Consider the following 15701-nt stretch of genomic DNA (forward strand, 5'->3'; position numbering starts at 1 on the left):
TTTATATGATATAAGTGTACTGTGTGTGATTCTAGTGGTCTGTACTTCATGTACAGACTGTAGAGTATAATGTACATTTGTTAGAAAAGTTACTGTTCTTTAAATAATTTATATTCATATGTGTGGCACTCTCAGGATATTAAGGCTAACAAAGTTTGCACTACAAAACTCAACTGGTAGGGTAAGTACAGTACTGTAACGTGCAATATCAATGTATTTCATTGCAATACAAATTCTTTATTATTTAAATTTTTCATAAGGCAAATGTGGACTGGCATATGCATTAATGTGATTGTATTTTTTTTTGGGGGGGGAGGGGGGGAAGGGAGTTGCTGGGGCCGAACGGATGGAATGAATTCCACACTGGAATGAATCGGCTATGCCCCATATAGTTCATTCAAGCGAGTACACACATTTAATTTCTACATTTACTATCTACATTTAATGTCATCTAATTTCATGCATTTCTTTGATAAAGTGTTTACTCGTGTCCTTTATGATCTTGGTTATTTGAAACTGCTGGCCAAATTAACCTTAAATTATAGTATGTTACTCTATGTTCTGATATGTTCAAAGAAAATGTTATGAGGAATAGTTCACTTGCTTTTCTAAATTACACCTTGTATTTCCATTCTATAATTAATGTAAATAAACTACTGTACTGTTGCTAGAACTACTGACTCCATAATGTAATAGTCTATGCTTGTCATCCTTAAGTATCACCTTCTTTGTATTCATTTTTTATTTTCCTTGAACATTCTCATTTTGTTAGCTTACTTCTCTAACAGTATTAAGTGTTTTATCCCGTCACAACTTTAATTAAAAAAATTCTATATTATTATTAATTTTACCCAAAACGCTTTGCGTAATAGTGGCTTCATTAGTATGTGTAACTTCTGTCCCTTCAATTAAACAATATTCTTATGTTCTTTGTACACACAATCTTTTGAATAAATAATATTATTATTAATATTATTATTATTATTTACACAGAAAATCACACTAAAGTGATATACAGTACATAAATGAGAAAATTCCCTCGGGCTGTGAGATGATGCAAACCTGCAATGTTTGCATCACCTCACAGCCTCAGTGGATTGTTCATTGATGTATATCACAGTGTGATTTTCTGTGTATCTGAAGTTGAGCATACAATGTTGAACTACAGTACTTTATCCTTCACCTGAGTGCTTGGGGGTCTTACATAAAACTTGGACTGGCTTCAGGACTGTGATATCAGGATATCACAGACTTGAGGTTATCTTGAGATGATTTCGGGGCTTTTTTTAGTGTCCCCGCGGCCAGGCCCTCGACCAGGCCTCCACCCCCAGGAAGCAGCCCGTGACAGCTGACTAACACCCAGGTACCTATTTTTACTGCTAGGTAACAGGGGCGTAGGGTGAAAGAAACTGCCCATTGTTTCTCGCCGGCGCCTGGGATCGATCCCAGGACCACATGATCACAAGTCCTGCGTGCTGTCCGCTTGGCCGTTCCTGTGATATCAGTAGAAATCCGATTGTAAGAAAGTCAGTGGTGGTACAGTAGTAGAGTATGCAGCTGGCAATACCTTGGTCATGGGTTTGCAACACTACACAGTCCCAGTGAAATTTCTTATTATTATTATTATTATTATAAAAGTAATCATTATTTGATAGGCCAATGTCCACACCCCAACAATGCCAGGCATATAATTTACCCCAACAATTCCACTGGCCAACGTCCACACCTCCAACAATTCCATAGTCCTATTTCCATACCCCAACATTTTTGTTGAAGAAATAAAAACATGCTGTTTGTTGACCAACTTGTATATTGGCTATTTTCTACCATGTTCCTCCCCTTTTTTCATCTTTTATTATTTTTATTTTTTTCTTTCAATGCAATTATACTTTAAGCTTAATTACTATTAAGTTTTAGTCTAAGTGGGTTTTTTTCCCCACCTCACCTTGCCCAAAACGCTATGCGTACTAGTGGCTTTAGGTATTGTATGTACTACCTCTATCTTTAAATCAAACAGAATGTTTGTACTGTAACTCTGCAACTATGTATGTACTTTTCCTAAATAAATTTTTATTATTTTTATTATTAACAATTGTATGTTAGGGGTGTAAGACAATATTGGAGCAGACAATGGTGGAGCAGAAAGCTCAGTACTCACTTCCCCCCTTCAGAGCAGGAGAGATTGCTGAAATAGAGGGAATACAGAGAACATATATGGCACGCATCGTTGAGATAAAACACCTAAATTATTGGGATCGTCTCAAAGCTCTCCGAATGTACTCTCTAGAAAGGAGACGAGAGAGATACCAAATAATATACACATGGAAAATACTGGAGGGCCAGGTCTCAAATCTACACAGTAAAATAACAACGTACTGGAGTGAATGATATGGAAGAAATGCAGGATTGAACCTGTGAGGAGCAAAGGTGCCATAGGCACAATCAGAGAACATAAGAGCAAAGGCAACTGCAGACGGCCTATTGGCCCATACGAGGCAGCTCCTATCTATAACCACCCAATCCCACTCATTTACATGTCCAACCCGCGCTTGAAACAATCGAGGGACCCCCACCTCCACCACGTTACGCGGTAATTGGTTCCACAAATCAACAATCAACAACCCTGTTACCGAACCAGTATTTACCCAAGTCTTTCCTAAATCTAAATTTATCCAATTTATACCCATTGTTTCGTGTTCTGTCTTGTGCTGATACTTTTAATACCCTATTAATATCCCCTTTGTTGTGTCCATTCATCCACTTGTAAACCTCTATCATGTCACCCCTAACTCTTCGCTGTATGAACATCAGAGGTCCACGGTTGTTCAACGTTCTCCCAGTGACTATAAGAAATATTGCCGGAACAACCGTGGACATCTTCAAGAGAAAACTGGACTGTTTTCTAAGAGAAGTTCCGGATCAGTCAGGCTGTGGTGGGTATGTGGCCCTGCGGGCCGCTCCAAGCAACAGCCTGGTGGACCAAACTCTCACAAGTCGAGCCTAGCCTCGGGCCGGGCTTGGGAAGTAGAAGAACTCCCAGAACCCTATCAAGCAGGTAATGCACTCAAGTACTTACGGAGGATGATGAGAGTGCGAGAAACAAGGTGGTCAGGTGGCGCCAGTGACTCCTTCCTTCAACAGTTTTGTCTCTCCCTCGTGGTATATCCTTAATGTCTTCAGTGGTGTGGCCTCACCACACACTTACACTGCCATAAGTGTCCTGAGAGTACTGTGGGAGGGACAATTTGGCGGGTATTGTGGACACAGGTCTTTAAGACAGGCGAACTTCACGAGTCGTGGAGACGTCTATAGCAACCTTTGTTGTGATGACGTCACTCGCTCGCTCGCTTACTCGCCACGGTGCTCTTCCCATTTTCTTTGGTTACTTATCTTTGCCGACCTTTAATTAACCTGAGAGCCACTAATATTGGTGGCCTCAATGAGGACAGGAAGTTGGCGGCTTGTCAAAGGTCCTACCCATTTGCCTGGACGATCTTTTCTATCTGTATTTTAAAACCCAGTAGAGTTTTGGCGTTTTGGGGGACTTTAATATTGACCTCTGCGAGCCAGAACACCCTACTGCTGTTAGCTTCCTCAACTGTATGAATTCCTGCTTCCTCATACCCTTAATCACTAGACCTACTAGAATCACTGATAGCACTGCCACGACTCTTGATCACATCTGGACAAATATAACCTCTCCGCTTACTTCAGGTATAATCACCGATAGCACTACAGACCATTACCCCACATTTCTCTTAACTAACATTAGCAAACCACCTCTTGAGTCAAGAGAGATACGTTTTAGACTACACAATGAAACTGCTATAGACAATTTTATAACTGCTACTGATAATGTCAACTGGGAGTCCGAGTTAGGTAACATAGAGGACATCAACCTAGCAGTTCAATCTTTTCTTCAAATAACTCTTAGCCTTTATAATACCCACTGTCCTATGCTTACAAAACAAGTTAAACAAACAAAAACTGCTATAGACAATTTTATAACTGCTACTGATAATGTCAACTGGGAGTCCGAGTTAGGTAACAAAGAGGACATCAACCTAGCAGTTCAATCTTTTCTTCAAATAACTCTTAGCCTTTATAATACCCACTGTCCTATGCTTACAAAACAAGTCACAACCAAAAGGCTTAACAATCCCTGGCTTATAAAGGGAATACTTAAATCTATTAATAAAAAACATGACCTTGAGAAAAAGTATAGGTTAGGGATTGTCTCCAAAGAATTCTCAAAGAATTACTCATTATTGCTATCTAAGATAATTAGACGAGCCAAAACTAAATACTACGAAGATAAATTTACCCAAATAAAGAGCAACATTAAACAAACATGGAGAACAATTTCACAAATATTGGGATCAAAGAAGTCTTTAAATAACAAACCGACTCTCCTGTCTAATAACGATGGTCAGCTTTCAGCCTCTGATTCTGCTATTGAGTTCAATAGGTTCTTCTCTTCCATTGGTTCATCCCTTGCTAATGATATTCCATCTTCCAGTACTGACATTAAGAACTATCTTACAGGGAACTATCCCCAGTCTCTGAACCTAAAGCCTATTAATTCCATTGACGTCAATGAGATAATCCTTTCCCTTAAAACCAAGTCTGGTGCCCTTGAGGAGATACCAACTTTAATCTACAAAAAAGCCTCCAGATCTTTAGCCCCTGCTATTGCTTTGCTCTTCAACAAGTCACTTGAACTCCAAACCTTTCCAGATATTCTAAAAAAAGCGAGAGTAACGCCTGTCCACAAATGTGGTGATCTCACAGATGTTAACAACTACAGACCTATATCAATCCTGCCAAACTTGTCAAAATTTTTTGAAAAACTAATCTATAAGCAGCTTTACTCATATCTAGCCAAACTCAATATACTTAGCCCTTGCCAATATGGCTTCAGGCCCAAAAAAAGCACTAACGATGCACTTATTAGTATGCTTAACTCGATTCATACAGCTCTTGATAAAAATGAGTTCCCTGTTGGGTTATTTGTGGACCTGCGTAAAGCTTTCGATACTGTCAACCACCAAAACCTTCTTCTTACATTACATCATTATGGTGTCAGAGGACACTCCCTACAATACCTCAAATCCTACCTTACTGACAGGCTCCAACGTGTTTCTGTGAATAATACAATTTCTCCCACCCTACCCATCAACATTGGTGTTCCCCAGGGCAGCATACTTGGCCCTCTCCTCTTTCTCATCTACATTAATGACCTTCCAAATGCCTCCCAACACCTCAAACCAATCCTATTTGCTGACGACACAACCTTCATTTACTCCAGTCCTGATCCCCTTGCTCTAAATGCCACAGTAAATACTGAGCTAAATAAAGTCCATCTGTGGCTAACTGCCAACAAACTCACCCTTAACATTGACAAAACTTTCTATATTCTGTTTGGCAATAAATCCTCTAACCAAATAAATCTCAAAATAAACAATACCCAAATTTGTAACAAATTAGATGGCAAATTCCTTGGCATTCTCATTGACCACAAGCTGAATTTCCAGGGACACATTCTAAACATATCAAAAAAAGTTTCAAAAACTGTGGGCATTCTTTCTAAGATCAGATATTATGTACCACGCCCTGCCCTGGTGACTCTCTATTACTCCCTTATCTATCCATATCTCAACTATGGTATTTGTGCTTGGGGCTCTACTACCCAAGATCACTTACGTCCTCTAATTACTCAACACAAAGCTGCTATTAGGACAATATCCAATTCTGGCCCCAGACATCACTCGGTACCCCTATTCAAATCCCTGAATATGTTAGACATTAAGTCACTGCACATTCTCTCATGTGTACTATACATATACAAAACGCTAAATTGTAATGCCAATCCTGATCTCAAAAGCTTCATAGAAGGTTGTAACAGAAGCCATGAGCACCACACCAGAAATAAATACAGTTTTGATATTCCTAGAGTACGACTTAATCAAACCAGAAATGCTCTACAAATCAAGGGGCCCAGGATGTGGAATGACCTTCCCAACCATGTTAAAGACAGTACCTCTCTCAACCAGTTTAAGGTAAAAACGAAGCTATACCTAATAAATTCCCTGTAACCTACCTTACCTCTCTATTGTCAACCCATGTATGTTTTTTTTTTTTTTTTTTTTGTTTTACAAATCAACGCTGTTTTAATGTAATTTTCTGTAATAATTTGTAATTGTATTTGTGCTGTTTTTTCAACAATGTTCCCCCCTCTTTTACCTCTATTTTTATTTGTACTCAACGCATTTTTTTCTTTTTACCCATTAGTTTTAAGCTTTAGTCAGTAGTGTTTTTTCCTGCCCGAAACGCTTTGCGTAATAGTGGCTTTAGGCATTGTATGTACTAGCTCTTATCTTTAAAGCCAACAAACTTTGTAAAATCTCTTTATGTATGTACCTTTGCCTAAATAAAAATTATTATTATTATTATTATTATTATTATGTTTACCTTACCTACTCTTTGGCGGGTAGGCTGTTCCACGGGTTTACCACCATACGGGAGAAAAAGCCTCTCCTGTTTTCTGTCCTACATTGTGGCTTGTTGAGCTTGAACCCGTTGCTCCTCGTTCGTGTTACATCTGACCTTGTGAAGAAAGTGTCCGGATCAACATCGTCCAAATTGTTTAGTATTTTAAGTGTTTCGATGAGCTCCGCCCTGTCATGCCTGGTTTACTGTGTTGTTTGGCCAGTGGCCCTCAACCCTTCCTGATACGAGAGATGACTAAGCTCTGGTATGATTTTTGTTGTCCGGTGTTGCATCTTCTCCAGAGCAGCTATGTCTTTCTGAAGATAAGGTCTCAATGCCTGTATGTAATAATCCAGGTGGGGGCGCACCAGAGACTTATACAATTGAAGGACTACTTTAGTTTACTTGAAGGTAAAGGCACGCTTGATTATTCCCAAAGTTTGGTTCGCTTTTTTATTGCCGCTCCCACTTGTTGTGCAACTTTTAGTGAATGATGGATTCTGATTCCAATGTCGCATTCTTCATCTATCTGTTGTAAGGTAGTGTGGGCAATTTGGTAATTGTGACGTGGAATGTTATGCCCTACAGGCAAGGTCTTGCATTTATCGACATTAAAGAGCATTTGCCAGTCATCTGACCATTGGTGGAGTTCATGTAGATCTCTTTGTAAGGTCTCAATATCACTTTCACTTCCTTCTTTATCATAGATCTTAGTGTCATCTGCAAATGTGTCATCTGCCCAACATTCCATCTCCCAGAATGAACAGGACCAGCAAAAGCTACTTGACTATGTTATTGTGTCGTCCCAAAATATTCCTGTGGAACGTGAAGGTGAAAAGTGTATTGAAATAGTTCATGCTCTCGTAAAAGACGAATTGCGTGTCACTCTAAATAAAACCGACATTATTGCTGCCTACAGAGTAGGCAAAAAGATTCCATCAGGTCTGAACTAGCGAAAAATTCGCCTCAAGCTAGCTTCCCAGTCCATAAAATCGCATCTTGTCCGGACAGCTGCATCCCAATGAAAGGGAATCTACATCAACGAGTGCTTGACAAGAAAAAGACAGCAACTCCTCCACCGCCTGCGTCAAATCCGTCATCAAAACCCAGATGCGATTCATCAGTGCTTCGTTAGAGATGGCTTGATTAAAGTGAGAAAGACCTCAGGAGGTAAAATGTTTACAATTGCTAATGAGGATAACCTCAACACTTTCCTCTCCCAATGTGGTTTGTCTCACCTTATTATCCCTCTCATTGAGTCAACATAATTAACCCCCTTGTCATCTAGTGCGGGCTACGTATCCTAAGTCTCTTTGTTACACTTTCTTAAAGTAAATTTTAATTTAATGTATATTAGTCATTTATTGGACTTAATTAATTGAGTGCCTTAATATTTTCTTTAGTTCTTATTAATTATAGGATCATAACTAAACTATTTATAGTTAATAATCTTTAGATTAAACTTGCCTATGTTTATTATTCAACTTTATTCTTTGCTTTCATTATTACCTCTGTTGCCTAGCCTCGCCATACTCCCTTACTCCATTGTACCCCTGGCTTTGCCTGTGTCTCAAAATGCAAAATATTACTTACAGTGTACCTGAGAGTACTTGTAAGCAATCTACCTCATTTTTCTTTTTTTTCTTCATTTTGTGTTTGTCTTGTATAGGTCTTGTTTATATTTTAATTTTCCCCCTTTTATATCAAAATTTTGTTTTGTAATTGCCATTCTTGCCTTGTTTTCCTACAACCAGCCTTTTTAAGCAGATAAGTATAGACCCAGAACCTCTTATCCACTATCTATGACAATCATCACTTTAATGATCAAAATTGCAGATATTTTACAGCTCATGATGTAAACAATGTATTAACACATAATCACAATATCTCTGTAATTAACTTGAATGTAAGATCGCTTTATTTATTTATTTATTTATTTATTTATTTATTTATTTATTTATTTATTTATTTATTTATTTATTTATTTATTTATTTATTTATTTATTTATTTATATATATACAAGAAGGTACATTGGGTTTGTGAGAATACATTGGATAGTACAGTATTTACATTCTTGTAAAGCCACTAGTACGCGCAGCGTTTCGGGCAGGTCCTTAATCTAACACATAATTTTAAGTAGCTAATTTCTATCAGAATTGATAAATGATAACAAATACATTGCAAGAGAAAAATGAGATGAGAGAGCTTAGTAAGTATATTAAAGCACATTGTTATATTAAAGCTCTGATTGATTACATTGACAGCTTGATTGGTAATTTAAACAAGATTAATATTAAACACCATACAGCAGATTGACAGCACATATAAGACAGCAATGATCACAATGGTAAAGATGTTCAAATTGGGAACATAAAGGTTGGGAGATTGGGTAGCAATAGACACAGTGCAATTTTAAGGCAAAAAGTGAAAAACTATGAAGATGAAATTAGGTACTTTTTAGTATTGATTTTGAATGATGTAAAAGTTGGACAGCTTTTCAATTCAGTAGGGAGTGAGTTCCATAAACTGGGTCCCTTTATTTGCATAGTGTTTACACAGATTAAGTTTACCTCTGGGGATATCAAAGAGATATTTATTTCTGGTGTGGTGATAATGGGTCCTATTACATCTGCCCAGGAAGAGTTTCAGAGCAGGATTTGCATTTAAGAACAGGGTTTTGTAAATGTAGTTGACACAAGAGAATGTGTGGAGTGAGATTATGTTTAGCATGTTTAGGAAGTTAAACAAGGGGGCTGAGTGTTGTCTGAAAGCAGAATTTGTTATTATTCTGATGGCAGAGTTTTGCTGGGTGATGATGGACTTGAGGTGGTTTGCAGTGGTTGAATCCCATGCACAGATACCATAGTTGAGATAGGGATAGATTAATGCATAATATAGAGAGATGAGAGCAGAGTTAGGTACATAATATCTGATTTTGGAGAGTATACCAACTGTTTTAGAGACTTTCTTAGTTATGTGTTGTATGTGGGTACTGAAGTTGAGTCTCTTGTCTAGGAATAGGCCAAGAAACTTTCCATCATTTTTATTGCTAATGTTTACATTGTCTATCTGAAGCTGAATTGCATTTGTAGATTTGCTTCCAAATAAGATGTAGTAGGTCTTTTCTATGTTAAGTGTTAGTTTGTTGGTTGACATCCATAAGTGGACTTTTTTTTAGTTCATTATTAACAACATCATTTAATGTATGTGGGTTGTGGTTGGAGTAGATGAGGGTAGTATCATCAGCAAACAAAATAGGTTTCAGAATGTTAGAGACATTAGGCAGATCATTGATGTAAATAAGACATAGAAGAGGTCCAAAGATGCTGCCCTGTGGCACTCCAACGGTTATTGGTAGAATGGGAGAGGTTATATTGTTGATGGCTACACATTGGTGTCTATCACTAAGATAGGATTGGATATAGTCCAGTGAATGGCCTCGGATTCCATAATGATGGAGTTTACATAAGAGGTAATCGTGATTAACAGTATCAAAGGCCTTTCTCAGGTCAATGAAGAGTCCAATCGGAAACTCATTTTTGTCAAGGGCTGAGTAAATTATATGAAGGAGACTAATAATTGCATCGTTGGTACTCTTTTGAGAGCGGAAGCCAAACTGACAGGGGCTAAGAATGTCGAATTTTACGAGATAGGAGTAGAGCTGTTTGTAGATAATTTTTTCAAATATTTTTGATAGAATGGGTAGGTTCAATACTGGTCTATAGTTGTTTATGTCTGCCGGATTACCTCCTTTATGAACTGGCGTTACTGTTGCTTTTTTAAGGATATCAGGGAAGGTATGACACTCAAGGGATTTGTTGAACAGCAGAGCTATAGGTGGCGCAAGGGCATGGGAGGCGCTCTTGTATACAATGGATGGGATTTCACTGATGTTCCCAGCTTTGGTTTTTAGTGAGTGTATGATGGACACAACATCTGTCGGGCTGACTGGTGAAAGGAGAAGAGAGTTTGGATAGCTGCCTGAGAGATATGTGTTATGTGTCTGAGTCTGTGGGATTTTACTTGCAAGGTTAGCACCAATCGATGAAAAGAAGCTATTAAATTCATTCGCCATTTCTAAGTCAGATAACGGTGTAAGGCCATCCTTAGAGAGTGTTATCTGGTTGTGGGAGTGTTGTTTAGTTCCTAGGATATTAGAGATGGTATTCCATGTGCTTTTCATGTTGCCTTTTGCTTCTTTGAATCTAGTCTCATAATATGAAAGTTTTGTTTTTCTTATGATACTGGTAAGCACTGATGAGTACCTTTTAACTACTTCCTTTGAAACTAAGCCACTCCTAAATTTCTTTTCATATTCATGTTTTTTGTTGACTGATTTAATTATGCCACTTGTGAGTCAGGGGTTATTTTTTCTTTTATCAGTTACTTGTTTGGTAAGGAGGGGACAGTGAGTGTTGTAGAGGCTTAGAGTTTTGGAGAGAAAGAGGTTAGTTGATGAGTTTATATCCTGTGTATTATTAAATTCAGATTCCCAGTTAATATTGTGAAGTGCATTAGAGAAATTGCCTAAAGCTGATTCACTATGTAGCCTGAATGAGAGTTTCTTGGTTTCTGGTGGTGATGTGTCCAAGTTTGCTATGAGGAAGGTAGGATAGTGGTCAGTTGTTCCATCATAAATTACCCCAGATGTAAGGGGATCTGTTATATTAGTACATAGGTGATCCAGGGTAGTGGCAGATGTTTGAGTGACTCGGGTGGGCTTGGTGATTGTGGGGATTAGCATACAGGAGTGCATGCTGTTATGGAAATAGTCAACTTGAGGGTTGTTTTGAAGACCCAGGTCAATATTGAAATCACCTCCCAGAATGATGTGATTTTTATTGAGATTGTTATTTATGATAAGATTCCTTACATTGTCTGAGGATAAAGCTATGTTGGTATTAGGAAATCTATAGATGGCACCGATAGTCAGGGAGGATTTAAGGGATTTACTGGAGAACTTGGCAAAGGTATATTCACAATAGTCGTCTCTATCACTAATAACACTATTGCAAATGAAGGTATCTTTGTAATATATTGCTGTGCCTCCACCTTTTTTATTAGGCCTGCAGTTATGAATTGTTTTATAACCAGCTAAATTGAAGAGTTGGGTATAGTCATTACTTAGCCAAGTTTCCGTTAAAATGATGAATGATAATTTAGTGCCTAGTGCTGTAAGTAGTGCATTTATATCATCAAAATGTTTACCAAGTGACCTAACATTTTGGTTGTAAACTGATAAGCAGGTGTTATTTAGGAGTTTGTTTTTTGCAAGATTTGCTGTGTAATACCTGCAATAATGATGATCAATGTGCTGATTTGTGTGGATATGGGACAGAACATTTCGATCAGGATCAATATCAGTAAGCATATAGATAAAATAATGTCACGATACAATAAGATAAGCAATTACAGGAACAGTAAAATACTAAATCTGCTGTAAAATAGAAAGTAATTATAGCAAAACACAACAATACAATAATATAACAATACAATGAGAGCTTACAAAGTATTAAGTCTACTAAAATCAGAGAATAATTATAGCAAAACACAACAATAAATGCAAGTAAACAAAAGAATTGAAACAATTAGAGGTAGAATAAAGGTCACTAAATAGCCATGGAGGATACACAAGTTTGGTGGAGAGAACAAAAAGTCAGTAGAGACTGTCAAGATGAATATATAAAAAATTTGACTAATGATAATTGTAAAGTAAAATAATCTTAAAGATAATTGTCCCATGGAGTTAATTTCACAATTGTCCCATGGAGTTAATTTCACTTCCAGATACCTATTTTTCAATACAATTTCAATATTTTCTGGCTATTTATGCTAAATATTATTGTAACTATGCATTATTGTAGTTTATACCATTATTTCAATTTGTGACAATTTGAGCAGAGAAGTGCGACGTGTGTACAAGAGGCTGATATGCCAGCAAACACTCTCCAGGCAACAATCTGTCTTGGATAAGTCGCTCCACAACATTGACGCTTGGATCATCGACTTGATTTGGCGTCACCAGCTCTTTATTTTCGTCTAATTTCTTTATAAAAAGATACTTTTTCAGATTAAAATTATGTTTTTTCGTGTTGTACGTTCAGCACCAACTTTATAATGAGTAAATATATCATATTTATTCATTACTAACGTATTGACAGGAAGCTTTCTGAAGCTTGTGTAGCTTGTGTTAGCTTGTGGTAATTAGACGGACCCAATATAATTATTTATTTATTTTATTTATGCATATACAAGAATGTACATAAGGAATGTGAGGATACAAATATGGTAATTACAGTCTTGTAAAGCCACTAGCACGCGCAGCGTTTCGGGCAGGTCCTTAATCTAAGAAAATTTTAAGGAGGTAAATACTTGCAAAATTTATAGACAAAAAAATGATAACAGATTACATGGAATGAAAAAAAAAGAAGATGAGAGAAAATTATAGGTACAGTATATTAAAGCACATAGGTAGCTATGATTGATTGCAATGACAGCTTAAAATGGTAGTTGACAACAAATTGGTAGGCACAATACAGCAGAAACAATATAAGATTGATTGCAATGACAGCTTGGATGGTAGTTGACAAAAATTGGTAGTCACAATACAGCATATGGCTAGCACATAAAAGAAGACAGCAATGAACACAATGATAAGGTTGTTTGATATTACATAAAAATTAGGAGATTGGGTAACACTAGGTACAGAGCAAATTTAAAGCTCAGTGTAGGAAACTAAATAGATGAAGTTAGGTACTTTTTGGTTTTGCTTTTAAATAAGGCAAAAGTTTTACAGTTTTTCAATTCACTAGGGAGTGAGTTCCATAGACTAGGTCCCTTAATTTGCATAGAGTGTTTACACAGATTAAGTTTGACCCTGGGGATATCAAAGAGATATTTATTTCTGGTGTGGTGATAATGGGTCCTATTACATCTGTCCAGGGAGAGTTTCAGAGCATGGTTTGCATTTAAGAACAGGGTTTTGTAAATGTAGTTGACACAAGAGAATGTGTGGAGGGAGTTAATATTTAGCAAGTTTAGGGATTTAAACAAGGGAGCTGAGTGTTGTCTGAAAGCAGAGTTAGTTATTATTCTGATAGCAGATTTTTGCTGTGTGATGATGGGCTTAAGGTGGTTTGCAGTGGTAGACCCCCATGCACAGATACCATAATTAAGATAGGGGTAGATTAGTGCATAATATAGTGAGAGGAGAGCAGAGTTAGGAACATAATATCTGATTTTGGAGAGTATACCAACTGTCTTAGAGACTTTCTTAGTTATGTGTTGAATGTGGGTGCTGAAGTTGAGTCTCTTGTCTAGGAATAGGCCAAGAAACTTGCCAAAATTTTTATTACTGATGTTAATGTTGTCTATCTGTAGCTGAATTGCATTTGATGATTTGCTTCCAAATAAGATGTAGTAAGTCTTTTCGATGTTTAATGTTAGTTTGTTCGTTGACATCCATAAGTGGACTTTTTTTAATTCATTATTCACAACATTATTTAGTGTATGTGGGTTGAGGTTTGAGTAGATAAGGGTAGTATCGTCAGCAAACAATATAGGTTTGAGAATATTAGAGACATTAGGCAGATCGTTTATATATATATAAGAAATAGAAAAGGTCCTAAGATGCTGCCCTGTGGCACTCCAACGGTAATTGGTAGAGTGGAAGAAGTTGTATCATTGATGGTTACATATTGGTGTCTGTCACTAAGATAGGATCGGATGTAGTCAAGGGCAAGGCCTCGGATTCCATAATGCTGGAGTTTAAGTAAGAGGTAGTTGTGATTAACAGTATCAAAGGCTTTTCTTAGGTCAATGAAGAGTCCAATCGGAAACTCATTTTTGTCAAGGGCTGAGTAGATAATGTCAAGGAGACTAATGATTGCATCATTGGTGCTCTTTTGGGACCGGAAGCCAAACTGGCAGGGGCTGAGTATGTCGAATTTTACGAGGTAGGAATAGAGCTGTTTGTAAATAATTTTTTCAAATATTTTTGATAGAATGGGTAGATTTGATATTGGTCTATAATTGTTTATGTCCGCCGGATTGCCTCCTTTATGGACTGGCGTTACTCTTGCTTTTTTGAGGATATCAGGGAAGGTGTGATACTCTATAGATTTACCTCTGAAGAACATCCAACTGACATTGTGATAGCACACTGTTAAAGGTAAGTTAATATACCATTATGTGCCTCATTATCCTTCAACATTTTCTTAATTATCTTCCACACTCAAAGTGTTAGCCTATTATCTGCATGTATCATCTTGTGCCTCTTTATATGTCCGAGACGACTAAATCTCTTCCCACACTCTTGACATTCATGAGGCTTGTCACCTGAATGCACTAACATGTGCTGTATTATAGTTCCACGTTTTTTAAATTTTTTGCCACACTCAGCACATTGAAAGGGTCTCTCATCCGCATGCACCATCCTGTGAGTCTTCATACTTCCAAGACGACTGAATCTTTTCCCACACTCTGGACACTCGTGAGGTTTTTCACCTGAATGCACTAACATGTGAGACTTGATATGTCCAAGACGACTGAATCTCTTTCCACACTCTGGACACCCATGACGTTTGTCACCTGAATGCACTAACATGTGAGACGTCATATCTCCAAGACGACTGAATCTCTTCCCACACTCTGGACATTCATGAGGCTTGTCACCTGAATGCACTAACATGTGCATTATTATAATTCCACGTTTTTTAAAATTTTTGCCACACTCGGCACATTGAAAAGGTTTCTCATCCACATGCACCATCCTGTGAATCTTCATATTTCCATGATGACTGAATCTTTTTCCACATTCTGGACACTCGTGAGGCTTGTCACCTGAATGCACTAACATGTGAGTCTTCATATTTCCACGTTCACTGAATCTCTTCCCACACTTTGGACACTCATGAGGTTTGTCACCTGAATGCACTAACATGTGACGCTTCACACTTTCTGGACGAGTGAATACCTTCAGACACTGTGGACACTGGTGAGTCTTCATCTTCTTTATGACAGGTGCAGTTTGTGTGAAGGTTTTCTCCCCCGGATGTTGGGAGAAGCGTCAAGGCTTGAGTGTTGTTTCTTAGAGTTAGACTTGATGTGAGCACTTGGCGGTCAGTGGTGGTGCTTCTTCTTTATGATAGGTGCAGTTTGTGTCGAGGTTTTCCCTTAATGCTCGTGCTGGACATCACCGGCCTGCTAAAAT

General features: G+C 37.7%; 1 protein-coding gene across 2 annotated transcripts in view; it reads right to left on the reverse strand.

The window, feature by feature from the left end:
• LOC138371400 (uncharacterized) overlaps positions 1 to 15701 on the reverse strand; it is a 199620-nt gene that overhangs the window by 83355 nt on the left and 100564 nt on the right. The window contains exon 1 of one of the 2 annotated variants that reach the window (XM_069336182.1): positions 3077 to 3339. The exons of the other annotated variant lie outside the window; for it this stretch is intronic. The gene's annotated coding sequence lies outside the window, so the exon portion shown is untranslated. Of the gene's footprint in view, positions 1 to 3076; positions 3340 to 15701 lie in introns of those variants that run through there. 2 annotated transcript variants of the gene reach the window in all.

The sequence above is a fragment of the Procambarus clarkii genome, chromosome 35 (assembly GCF_040958095.1).
Source record: "Procambarus clarkii isolate CNS0578487 chromosome 35, FALCON_Pclarkii_2.0, whole genome shotgun sequence".
Classification (NCBI taxonomy): Eukaryota; Metazoa; Arthropoda; class Malacostraca; order Decapoda; family Cambaridae; genus Procambarus; species Procambarus clarkii.